Source organism: Nanorana parkeri, unplaced genomic scaffold, assembly GCF_000935625.1.
Source record: "Nanorana parkeri isolate BGI_ZX_2015 unplaced genomic scaffold, ASM93562v1 scaffold107, whole genome shotgun sequence".
NCBI classification, from domain to species: Eukaryota; Metazoa; Chordata; class Amphibia; order Anura; family Dicroglossidae; genus Nanorana; species Nanorana parkeri.
The window spans coordinates 1,627,181-1,639,559 of NW_017306375.1; the positions used below are offsets into that span (position 1 = coordinate 1,627,181).

Sequence of the window (12,379 nt, forward strand, 5' to 3'; positions counted from 1 at the left end):
CCCTATGACAGCTGTTAACTCCTTCCTAGGGCCCTGGCAGCCCGCTCTAAACACTGAGCCCGGTGAGTACCAAGGGGCTGATCACTATGGGGGGTCATTGTCAGAGTGTAGGGACTGGGTGGGACTTGTCATTGCTTCTGTGCTTACATACAACTTTTCCTTAACTCGTGCTGGAGGAAAGGACCAGCTGGTAGCCGGTTCTGCACTTGTCAGCTGTGTCTGCGGAGACGCTGGCAAAAGTTTTCTGGGCAAACTTGACTTTCCAGCTCCCTGGCCGCCTGCTGTCTATGGCATGCTTGTCCCAGATCGCAGACAAATAAGTACAAATAAATACGCTGCCCTTAAGGGGGCGGGGCTAAAGTCTTGTAAATGACAGCTCAGCTGGCCGACCACCTCCACTCATCTCATCACTGTCACAGGTAATGACTGACATGAATAGCTGCTCTCCGTCTCTTCTCATGTACTCCAACTGTCATCACGTAGATCTTATATAATATCACTTTATAGGACATGTTTAGTATTTGCAGCTTTGTCTAACTTGTTTATTTATAATACATATATACTTATTTATAATACATATATCATGGCACATTATAGAACACCTGATGACTGTCATTATATAAACTGTTGTGCAAATGTATTATTATTATTATTGCAATTACTAATACTCGTAATTAAAATGATAAACGTGATTAAGATAAAGGTGATACATTTGATAGGATATTGTAGTCAAGTAGATCACACCCTGAAGTTATAATGCCTTTTATTACCCACTTTTTACCCACATTGTTATTAAAAACTGGAGCAGACAGAGGGGGATTGATAAAAACTGGAGCAGACAGAGGGAGATTGATAAAAACTGGAGCAGTTGCCAAATGCAACCAATCAGCTTCTATGTTTCAAAGCTTAACTGAACAAACTGAAGAGGGAAGCAGATTGGTTGCCATGCACAACTGATGGGCTCCCGGTCCATGACCGAGTGCCCGACTTTTTACAGGGGGGTGATACCAAGATGACTGTCAGTCATTTTGGCGTCACCAGTGCAATGGTGACACCCTGTTGCGGGCCGCACCTCTCGCACCCCCCTTGAACGCCACTGTAATCAGCTTAACTGAACGAACTAAAGAGAGAAGCTGATTGGTTGCCACAGGCAACTGCTTCTGATTGTGTTTGCTCCAGTTTTTATGGATTGCCCTAGAAGCTGGAGCAGTTGCCCAAAGTAACCAAACAGCTTTCCGCTTTCATTTTCAAATTTTAACTGAACAAAATGAAGAATGATGCAGATTGGGTACTATGAGCAACTGTTCCAGATTCTGTCTGCTCCAGCTTTCATAAATTCCAACCACTGTTTATTTGATCATTCTGGTGGTTAGACAATGTTCTCAATTGAATGTATTATATGAATTATGTGTTGCTTACAAGAGGGTGTTGAAGAGTGGTACAGATGGAATAGTGTTATAAATGTGGGCTCACCACACACATTACTGGTTGTACATGGTAAGAATTTTTCTTTTTTCGGAGCATTTCTTTACACACATGTTTGATTTTCTTATAGTTATTAGAGTCAATGATGATGATCAGTTTTGACTATAGTGACAAAAGCAGCGGCTGTGGTTTCTGTTTGGGATACTTCATACATTGCAAAATCGAATGTCAAATTCAAATTAAGTTTCAAACCACATTCCTCAAGTCTCTGATGGGATTATCCAATATGCTGACAAGATTTTTCATATGCAAATCTACCAGTGCATGGCCAACGTAGGTCAAGGGTCTTATGCCACACATGTCAGGGTGACTCTTCACCAGTGGCAAGGGAAGCACTTACCCTAATGAAGTAGTTCCTTCTCTGGTTCTGAATTCTGCAGGATCTCATTCAATAGCGGGGGAGCGACGTCTTGCTGGCCTGGTCTGGCCAACAAGGCAACTGTTCCATAGAAAAAAGGAAGCGGTCTGCTAAAGATCTGTCAATGGTGCATTGTCACCAGCAACACGAGCGCTTGTCTAACATAGCCCTAAAACTGACATGCCAACTAGCCAGGGTGGCCAGCCCAAAATGTACCTTTGTACAGATGGAATCCTTAAAAATGACAGGAAGAAAAAGGAGCAGTTGTCCATAGTAACCAATCAGCTTCTCTCTTTCATTTTTAAAGATTAACTGAACAAAAAAGGTTAAAACATGTCTGGCTTTTTTCTTGGTGTGTGTCTCATTAGGGAGCTTCCCGTTCACTTCCTGTCCCAAAGACAGAACAGGAAGTGTGAAGATAGCTCTCTAATGTGAGGAAAAGTTCCCTCTTAGATAGCTGTCACCAAACTAGTGTTCCCATTAACCATTTCACTGCCAGAGCATTTCTTTTCACACATGTTATAATCCACATTTTAGGCCGGAAAATTACTCAAAAGCCCCGTGAGTTTTTTTCCTTAAAACACAGACCCTTGATGAAATGAAATGGCGTCAGTTGCACTTTTTTACATTGCATGATATTAGTGCAACTGTTTATCAAGCCCAAAATTTCAGTAAAAGATACTAATTTTTGTGTAAAATATAAAAGATGAGGCTGCGCTGAGTAAATAGATACCCAACATGCTAAGCTTTAAAATTGAATGGGCCCGTGAAACGGCGGCAAAATACAGGACCCCAAATTGTCCATAGGGATTATTTTAAAAGCCCGTACAGGTCATCAGTTTAGAAAACAGATGTTGCCAGGTCTCTCTCCCCGCTTCCTCTCTCTCCCCGCTTCCTGCCAACACCCAAGATGCCGGTCCGGGCCCACAGGAGGGGCAGCAGGCAAGGCAGGGGATGAGGGACCCTGTTCACCGGCCCATGGAAGCAATCTGGCGGCAGCTCTGCCATTACAATCTCTTCCAGTGTAAAGCTGACAGTCACTTAAAGGAGAACTATGGGGTCAGTGTTTTTCCCCATAGTTCTCCTTAGGGTAACGGGAGGACACAAACTAGCATCCTGCCGTTACCCTAAGCTCAGTAGCTCGCGGTATACTGAGACGCCGCAGCCGGAGCGGATCCCGACATGGACGTCGAGATCCGCCCAGCTGCGTGAGTGACAGCTGGCTCTGCCTATCTAGAGGCAGAGCCAGCTGTACCCGCCCCCTCCCTCGTCCGTTCCGCCAGTCAGCACTGGCAGATCGGAGCGGGGAGGGGGGAATCCAGCCCCTCCCCCTGTCACGGCAGAGAGCAGTTTTGTGCGTTTTTTTAAAACGCGTGGTTCTCCTTGCATAAGGATATCTATGGGACCAAAACCTGGCAGCATCCGTCTGAAAATAGCTTCTGCATCTTTTGGCGTGACAGGTGTTTTCGTACATTCGACGCACCACTAAGGTGTGAACAGTCGCCTTTGACTTGAATGGAAATGTGTGTTTTGCATGTTTTCCCGCAACTAGATCCGCGCGTAAAAACGCTCAGATGTGAACTAGGCCTTACACAGGTCTTTAAGTGATACAGTGCTGGCAAAGGGTTGAACATTTCCTCTCATCCCCTTCTGTTCAGCTGACAATCTCCAAATTTTACATTTCCCATCAGTTTCTGTCCCACTGACATTGGTCACCAGGACAAATAGGAACAGTGACTGTCCCCATTGTAGACACAGACAACAATAACAATTTAGATATAGATGGTAGTGTACCCAATCATCTGCTGGTTCCTTATACAGTGGTACCTCGTTTCACGAACGCTTCTGTTCGCGGACAATTCGGTTCGCGAACAGGACGTTCGGCAACATTTTGCCTCTGTTCGCAAACTCCGCTTCGATTGACGAACACAACTGCAGCCATTTTCCCTGCTCTGACACATGGTCATGGCTTCCTCTAGTCGAGATCACAGTTTGATTCGGTTCACAAGCAAATCGGTTTGTGACCAGAATCGCAGAACGAATTAAGTTCGTGAACCGAGGTACCACTGTATATCTGGGGTACAGAGCCCCAACTTTACACCCCAAAACTGCGGGGTCTCTCACCTCCTGCTGACCAAGCGAAGATCTCACTCTGTCTGCTGAAATCCATGCAATTTGAAGAAATATAAAAATGATTAATATTTATATATGACAAATTGAAGTAGAAAAAAAATAAAGAAATATAAAAATCCAGCAAGGAGACTAAAAGCTGCTTAGGTAGCTCATGTGAACAACTCTAACCGTTGATGTTATCTAGAGATATAAGAAGATGGTTAACAGATTCAAAGTGAACTGTCATCAAATTTGGTTTTCAAAGGAAGTTCCTATATTTGTTTCATATCAGCCTGTAGCCGTCCCCTGTACAGTATAATGAAAACTGAAAGAGAGGTGTTGTTGCCCCTTCATCGCCCAGGTAGTCGGGGCAGCGAGTGACCAAGCTGTGCTTCTTACCTGCAGAATAGAAAAGTCAGGTCACTAACCTGACTGTGCTGCCTGGAAGAATGATGTACATTTTTGCACTGGCTGAACCAATTCACTAATCCTTCGGCAGCTTTCAGCTTTACAGAAGCTCCTGCTGTAAAAAAAAGTGTAGTGTTCCTTTAAATAATATAGTCCCAGCGCTTGATTGCCTAAAGCTTCTCTACATAAATCCAGTTGGAATGAAAATGCAATTCCACAGAGGTCATGTTAGTAAATCCTGTAGGGACTGACGGCATGTGTGCCTTCTAGCACCTTTTATAGACTACATGGAACATTTTTTATTAAAGTGCAGTGAGATTCCAGTACTCTGGCACTAAATGCATTAGCACTGGACATCCCCACTGTTAGGCCCTGTTCACACCAGGGTATGCGGGACTTTGTTTCCCACGTTTGGCGCGTGTGCCCATTAATCCCCATTGGGTTCATGGAAAAGAAATACATGTCGTAAATAAGGTGACATGCCTTCCATGTTTTTTTTTCAGCAAATGCTCGGCTGTATTTGGGGTGCCATTACCAAGTAAAGTCCTATTCACACCAGGGCATAACGTGAACGCGTGTCAAACGTGCACAAAAATGCGCGTTCATGATACATGCACAAACGCGGAACACGCTAGTACCAGGTAATGGCATCCTAAACTCAGCCAAGCAAACACGGTTTTTCCCCACATGGGAAAAAAACTTGAAACCCATGCTGCAAAGTTTGCGATATGCACTTCTTTTCTGCGGTTGGCACCCATCCTGGGACCCAATGGGGACATGCCTCAGATCCAGAAAACAAAGTCCCGCAAACCTGTGCGGATGCACATTCCCGTGATGCGCGCCCAATGGAAATGCAAGCACGATCTGCGTTTGTGCACGTATTGTGACCGTGCAACGAAGCACGCACGTTTGGCCTATTCACGATACACCCTGTTGTCAACGGGGCCTTAGTAGATACCAGTAGCTGAGCCAAGTATTCCAGTGCTAATACCCAGTATTGAATCCAGTGCGCACTACTTCTGGCTCTAGTTTGATCTTCAGCTGCAACCGCTCAGAAATGTGTAATTAAAGGAAAGAATAAAACCAGGGTCATAAACATAGCTAAAGAATGCTTAAATGTATTCTGTGACAAGGGCACAGAATGCCTGATTTATTTTAACCTAGACCAGGCAACCGTGGCACTCCAGCTGTGCTGAAACTACAATTCCCATCATTATGTCTCTTCCTCTAGTAGTCATGTCTGTGGCTGTCTCATGGGACTTGAAGTTCCAGAACAGCTGGAGGGCCGAGATTGCTTACCCCTGACCTAGACTGTGTGACATGATGAGAGCACAAGCAGCCATCACATGCACTTTACACTCTCTGCTTCCTTTTTTGCTCACACTCTGGCTGACACATATTGTAGTAAAAGGAATTCATGTCTTTTCCTCTGGAAGGAATGGATTCCTGTGTCATTGTATTGTTTGTGGCTTGAATGTGGTTTAGGATTGTGTGTGCGGAATATGGGCTTGTAATGGTGATGCAGCAAATTGTGTTTTCACTTTTTTTTTTTCTGCTCCGTTCAGTGACATCTAGTTATCAGAGTTCGGCGACATCCAGTTCATGGTTTGTTTATAGGAAGCATAAGGTCTTAAGAACTGGACATACTTCATTCACTAAAGGCAAATAGGCTGTTCTCATTGCAAGGCAATTTTCCCTTAGCTTAGTGAATGAGGTGAAGTGTCAGCACAAATACTGTTTTTTGCAGATGATTGGGTATTCTTTGCAAAATGAAGTTTCACCACATTTATATTACAAAGTGAACAGCTGCCTATTTGCCTTTAGTAAATAAACCCCAGAATGTGTTTTTTTTTTTTTAGTGAATGTTTTACAAAACTAACTCCTCCTTGTACTATAACAGACCTGGTACAGCTTCCCATTATTTACTAAATAAAGTGGGGGGGATTTATCAAAACTGGAGTATACAAAATCTAGAGCAGTTGAATCAGCTCAACTTACCAATCAGCTCCTCTCTTCATTTTGTTCAGTTATGATTTGAAAATGAAAGAGAGAAGCTGATTGGTTACCATGCACAGCTGCTCCAGATTTTGTCTGCTCCAGTTTTGATAAATTCCCCCAAGTGAATCTGGGATTGTGACTCTTCCATTTCGGAATATGAGCCCTCTTCTAGCTATTTATTAGCCTGGATTCACACCCAGGGTGTCTGCATTTTCAGGCGTTTTTGTGAATTTTTATGCAATTATACATACGTTTTTGAAGTGTTTTTGAGCGTTTTGCTGTCGTCCAGCTTCAGCAGTTTGTCTGTTTGGCACACTGGAAAGCAGCAACATCTGTGACGTCATGCAAAATGTAAAAAAAAATGAATATGCTCACAAACTGCTTGTGAAGTGTGTTTTAAGGCATTTCAAATGAAGCCTATGGAGACAAAAACACTCAAATCTGCCTGAAGAGAAGGTCATGACCTGTTTCCAGCTACAGACGTCCACCAAGAAAATTCCAAGTAGAAACAGCAAGCGCAGAGCCTCACTCTTGTCACGTTGCAGTAGGAGTCATGTAATTATTGTTTTTTTTTCAAAGAAAATTGCCTTATTTTTTGTATGTTTACTAAACAGAGATATTTGTTGAAAGGTGTGTAATATCATTCCACACATATTTGTTTTGTGTAAATATAAAACATAACTTAAGCAAGAAAGTATACAGTAATTTAATAACAATAATATTACGTTAGTCACCCACTGATATACAGTAAATATTCCCCCAGATTTCAGTGGTGACCTCTAAGAAAAAGAGGGTCTATTCCTTTCTGTCAATGAGTCTTACTACTTCTGCAGTAGTTTGAAGGCGCCAACTTAGCCTCTATTTGGATTGCAGTTGTCATGGTGCTGCACATAAGACCAGCTATGACAACAAACATTTGAGGGCTGGAAAGTTTAGTTGAAAGCTAAAATAAAAACACTGACAACCTTGATAGTTATTACCAGAGACACGCCTTAAAAGTTAATGTTTTGGAAGAATGTTACATTGGTGGGTCTTGTTCCACCTTAGGGCCCATTCATACCAGCCGCTGTGGAAAAAGCACAGCGGCTGTTGTGTGGTGCCCAACATTATTTGTGACATTTTAGTAAAGTTCTAACAAAAAAAAAAACAGTGCAATGCGGCTCAAATACGTGCATCAGCACTGTCCACGCACACCAGTTGCCATGCGGTTGGTGACAATGTACCCTTAGCCAAAGTGTCAGCATTTGCATATTAGAGCTCTCTAGGATTTAGAGTTTCTGGGGTACCGAAGGATGCTTCTGATGCACGAGCTGTACAGAGACACTACGGGGAACTTGTGTTGCCCATACACTGCGGTTTTCATCCGGAAATCGCCCACGAACGGCCCTCCGCACAAGGATCAAACAGTTGTGTGAGGGAGGCTATAAAAGCAGATTTTTTGCTACAACATGATTTTATAATCAAAGTGCACACAGGTTCATCTTATGAAATAAAATTCACATTGCAAAGTGAGCATCCTCTACTCCTGTAAAATAACCTCTATGGGTGCATGGCTATAAACAGTGAAGGGGATTTATTCTGCAGCAGCTGCGCATGGTAACCAATCAGCTTCTCTCTTTCATTTTCAAATCTTAACTGCACATAGTGAAGAGAGAAGCTTCTGGTTGCCATGCAGAGCTGCTCCAAATTTTGTCTGCTCCGGTTTTGATAAATCCCTCCCCCCCCCCCAAGTGTATACATAAACAACTGGTACTGATCAATATTAACAGAAAAAATATTTGATGAAAACACAAAACAGAAATGACATTGATGGCAATCAAACTTTTTTCTGGATTTAAAGAAGAGAGTTAGCGATTCATTTACACTGTTCTGGTTACATGCTGTACAGCTGTGATTGCATTGTAACCCCATATGTCCTCATATTGTTCTAGCAGTTATTACATTTCTACTGGCTGTGTTTGCTAACAAAGAGTTATTCTTATTAACAAAATAGAGATGATATTGCGGTAATAGGATCCAAACACGTCTCATACCTGTGAGAACTTGATGATTGCAGTAAGAAAATAGTCACTGGGATTTGCTTTGCAGAGCTGCTTTTTATTGTTATAGGTTCAATTCAGTTTCAACCTATATTTACCATAGGTCATGGAGCATCTCTGACTGTCTCATAGAGCTGCAGAGGGCCAAGATGAGTAAGTGTACCAGAGTACTCCAAGTGGATAGAAGGGTAAGAACTTATTAGGCTCTATAGGTGCAACTAAAGGCTCCTGTATAACAGCCAGAGCAAGTACCATATCCAGTTACTGTGTGATGCACAAGGCTCATAAAGTAAACAAAAATTGTCCTGACTCAGCCAAATCCTCCTTCATTTGTATCTCGCATGCCACAATGTGTGTGTGTGTGTGTATTGGGGAGCTGGGTGGGGATTCAAAAACAGAGTCAGTGTTGTCAATGCAGAAAGCAGTGAGGAGGACTAGATGTGACCAGGTGCTAATTGACAAGCTACAGGCCTGTGAATCAGCAGTGACAAAATGGATAGCCACACTCCCTAAAACATTTTCTCATCCCAGTGGCGTCACAAGGGGGGTGCTGCCCAAACCCGGGTGACGCCATTGGGGGGGTGACACCAATCCGAATGACAGTCATTTTGGTGTCACCCCCTCTAAAAAGTCGGGCACTCGGTCATGGACCGAGAGCCCGACAGTGTCAGGAGAGAGGAGGGGACCCGGTGGCATACCTTACCCGGCGTCTGTCACCAAGATGGCCGCCGGCAGGCGTCAATGAGATGACCGAGTGTGCACGATGACGTAATCTCGCGCAGTGACGTCACACACGTGTACGATGACATCACAGCGAGGTGTCACCCGGTCCCGGTGACACCCAGCCTTTGGACGCCCCTGTCTCATCCCACTGTAGTGCAAGCCTACAGCCACCATGAGAGGGGCAACTTTGCTCTGAATTTAAGGGCAGTGCAGTTAAGGGCAGTGCAGTATTGTTGCCACACCATCACAGGAAACTGCATTAGGTGCACCTCACTGTCAGGATCAACAGGCATTTGTGGGACTTTGCTGGGGGACTAAGAGAAGACTCAAGGGGCAGGTGCACTTATAATTATTTAATAGAACAATATATTTCTACTTTAAGGTATTATTGTGCATGCCCGTTTGTAACTAAACACTTTCATTCAAAATGTTCAATTTCATGTATGTTTTTGCTATCTTACTGAGAGCGTGAAATGCTGTCAGGATTAATACTGTAAGGTACACATGGACCTTTGCGAAGCATGGAAGAGTTATGGGGCAGCATCAAAATACAATGAGTGGAATTTATCAAAACTGGAGCAAACAAAATCTGGAGCAGCTGAGCATGGCAACCAATCAGCTTCTATCTTTCATTTTCAAATCTTAACTCAATAAACTGAAGAGAGAAGCTGATTGGTTTCCCTGGACAACTGCTCCAGATTTTGTCTACTCCATTCTTGATACATTTCCCTCAACTTGTTTACTCCTTTAGCTAACAGAGCTGTTTTTGTGGGGGGTTTTTGCACACATGTTTAAATCCACATTTTAGGCCTGAACCCCCCCAAAATTATATATTTTCTGAAAGCAGAGACATTGTAGAAAAAAATAGTGGCAGTTGCAAATTTTTGTGTCTGTGTGTTAGAACTGTTATTTGTTTTAGGTTTTGGAGCATGCAGCAGACCTTAGACGATAGGGATCAGGGAAAGATGAGGAGATAATTAAAAGCTGTTTACTATTCTGGCAATGTTTCATGTTACACCCATATTCAGGGTGAAACATGGTCACATAGAAACCTGTATCTCGGTACAGACATAGACAGGAGCAAGCGCCTGCAGAGGTTACAGCACTGCACCTGTGATCCACTGATCGCAGTAGCAATGCTTTAGGTTCCTTTCAGATGGGCGGTCCGATCGGGTCCGCCTGTCAGTTTTTTAGGGTGGACCCGATCGGATGCCCAATGATCGGATAGTGTGAAAGGGGACCTTACTGGTTCCAATGCAAAATAATAATAAATGCACATTTTTTGTTTTATTAAGTGTGCATTTATTATTATTTTTTTTTTCTAAAAGGTGGACTTTGCCTTTAAAAGCCTTTGGGTGATTTTGATCTAAAACCAGGTATCAGTTTTGTATATATGTATCATAATATATTATAACTGAACTCAGGCAGGTATAAAGACATACTGTATTCACGCACCTTGTTATTTGCTATTAAATCATTATTTTATTTTTTAAATGCAGCTAGTCTAAGTACGTGAATGTGGTTTGGTATCAGCTTATTGCAATACAGCAGCACCCAGGACTGGGAGTCAATCAGGTGTGTTGCATGCAAATATGTTGGCAACGAACAGGCTAATATGAGAAGAGGGCAGAGGGATCGACTGATCAGTCTACTGTTGCTCTTTCACTGTCCAGTCACAGGCTGGGGTTTGGAGAGAGAACACCATTGCATTCATTGTACAATCTAAACTGCTGTAGCGGGAAACAGCTTTTGGGAAACCAGCAATGGACTCCGGGCACAGACTTCAGGACTTCATTTTATTTGCAATTATTTAGCTGTTGATTTCTCGATAAATCATTACATTCTAATAGCATCGCAATTGTACTGTTGGGTGTCACTGTGGTCCCATGGCCTATTATTACTAAGTGTAGTTGGTTCATGAATGAATTTACAATGTCTTTTGTAGGTTTTTTGGGTGACTCAGACTAAGCAAACATTTGAACTTTGTAATGGAGCTACATTATGAGATTTATTGCACATATTTCCTTTTCCTGTCCACCCTTTAAATAATGGTGTTGAGCAGCATTCTACAAGGTCTGAGGGAAAAGAGTGCAACAGAGTGTAATTAATCCTTTTTGTGAATAAAAAAATCTCATGTGGTAAACAACATATGGGTATTCAACATGGAGATACAATTGTAAAAAATGGCAAGTCTTCAAAAAATGGTATATTACATTTTTGCTTTTCCATTTTTCATTTTATCCTAGTTTGTGAAGGTTGTACCAGGAGCAATGAGATTTGATTGCTTAGCTTCAAAATAGCCTTGATATAAGTAAGTGCAGCAAGGAAATCGAGTATGGATCTTTCCACTACAGGAGGGATTTCTTAGGACCATATGTGATAGCAATAAAGTTAAGTGAAAAAAAAATTTAAGTTTCCCCAAAATTTTTTAAGTTACACATAAAAAAGAATTACAATTTTTTTTTTAAAAGCCCCCACCCATACATGCACGCATGCACGCATGCAAACATGCGTCGGGTACGCATACCTGCGAAAACGGCAATTGCGCCTATTACGCCGCACATGTTACATATCGCCGCGAACGTCGCAGTGAGAGAAATAATTTTAGGGCCATCAATCACTGATGACACTAAACTGATTAGCGGTAAAAGCTTTTAAAGCGTCGCCTATGGTCAATTTTGGGTATGGTAGCTTTTTGCGATTTCGCGGGTGCGCGCAATTTTTAAGCATGACATGTTTGGTGTCTATTTACCCGACGTGACCCCCTCTTTTATATTTTACAAAAAAATTGGGTAATAATAAATGTTTCACTAACATAATGTTAAAAAAAAAAAAAATCTGTAAATTTTCTGAAATATAGTAAAAATAAAACCCGCAGTGGTGATTAAATACCACCAAAAGAAAGCTCTATCTGTCCCTAAAAAATGGTACAAAATTAATTTCAGTACAGCATTGCATGACGGAATAAATGTCAGTCAAAGTACCGCAGCGCTAAATACTAAAAAATTGCCTGGCCAGGAAGAAGGTCTAAACACCTGGTCGTCAAGCAGTTAAAGGAGAACTACAGGGGGAGTAAAATGTACTCATCCCAATAGTTTGAGGTGGCATGTGACACTACAGCTGTCACACGCTGGCTCTATAGCTCAAGAGCTAAACTTTTAGAAACCACTGGTCATAGCTTCTCCTTGCAGAGAGCGGTGATTATCAGCCACCACACCCCGCAGCAATTCCCCCCTACCCTCTCCGTTTCTCCAGC

The 12,379-nt window shown here is 42.5% G+C and overlaps 1 protein-coding gene across 1 annotated transcript in view; it reads left to right on the top strand.

The window, feature by feature from the left end:
• The first annotated feature begins 344 nt into the window (after nt 1-344).
• Nucleotides 345-12,379, top strand: part of SLC26A2 (solute carrier family 26 member 2) — a 45,908-nt gene continuing 33,873 nt past the window's right edge. The window contains exon 1 of the mRNA XM_018553048.1: nt 345-419. The gene's annotated coding sequence lies outside the window, so the exon portion shown is untranslated. The remainder of the gene's footprint in view (nt 420-12,379) is intronic.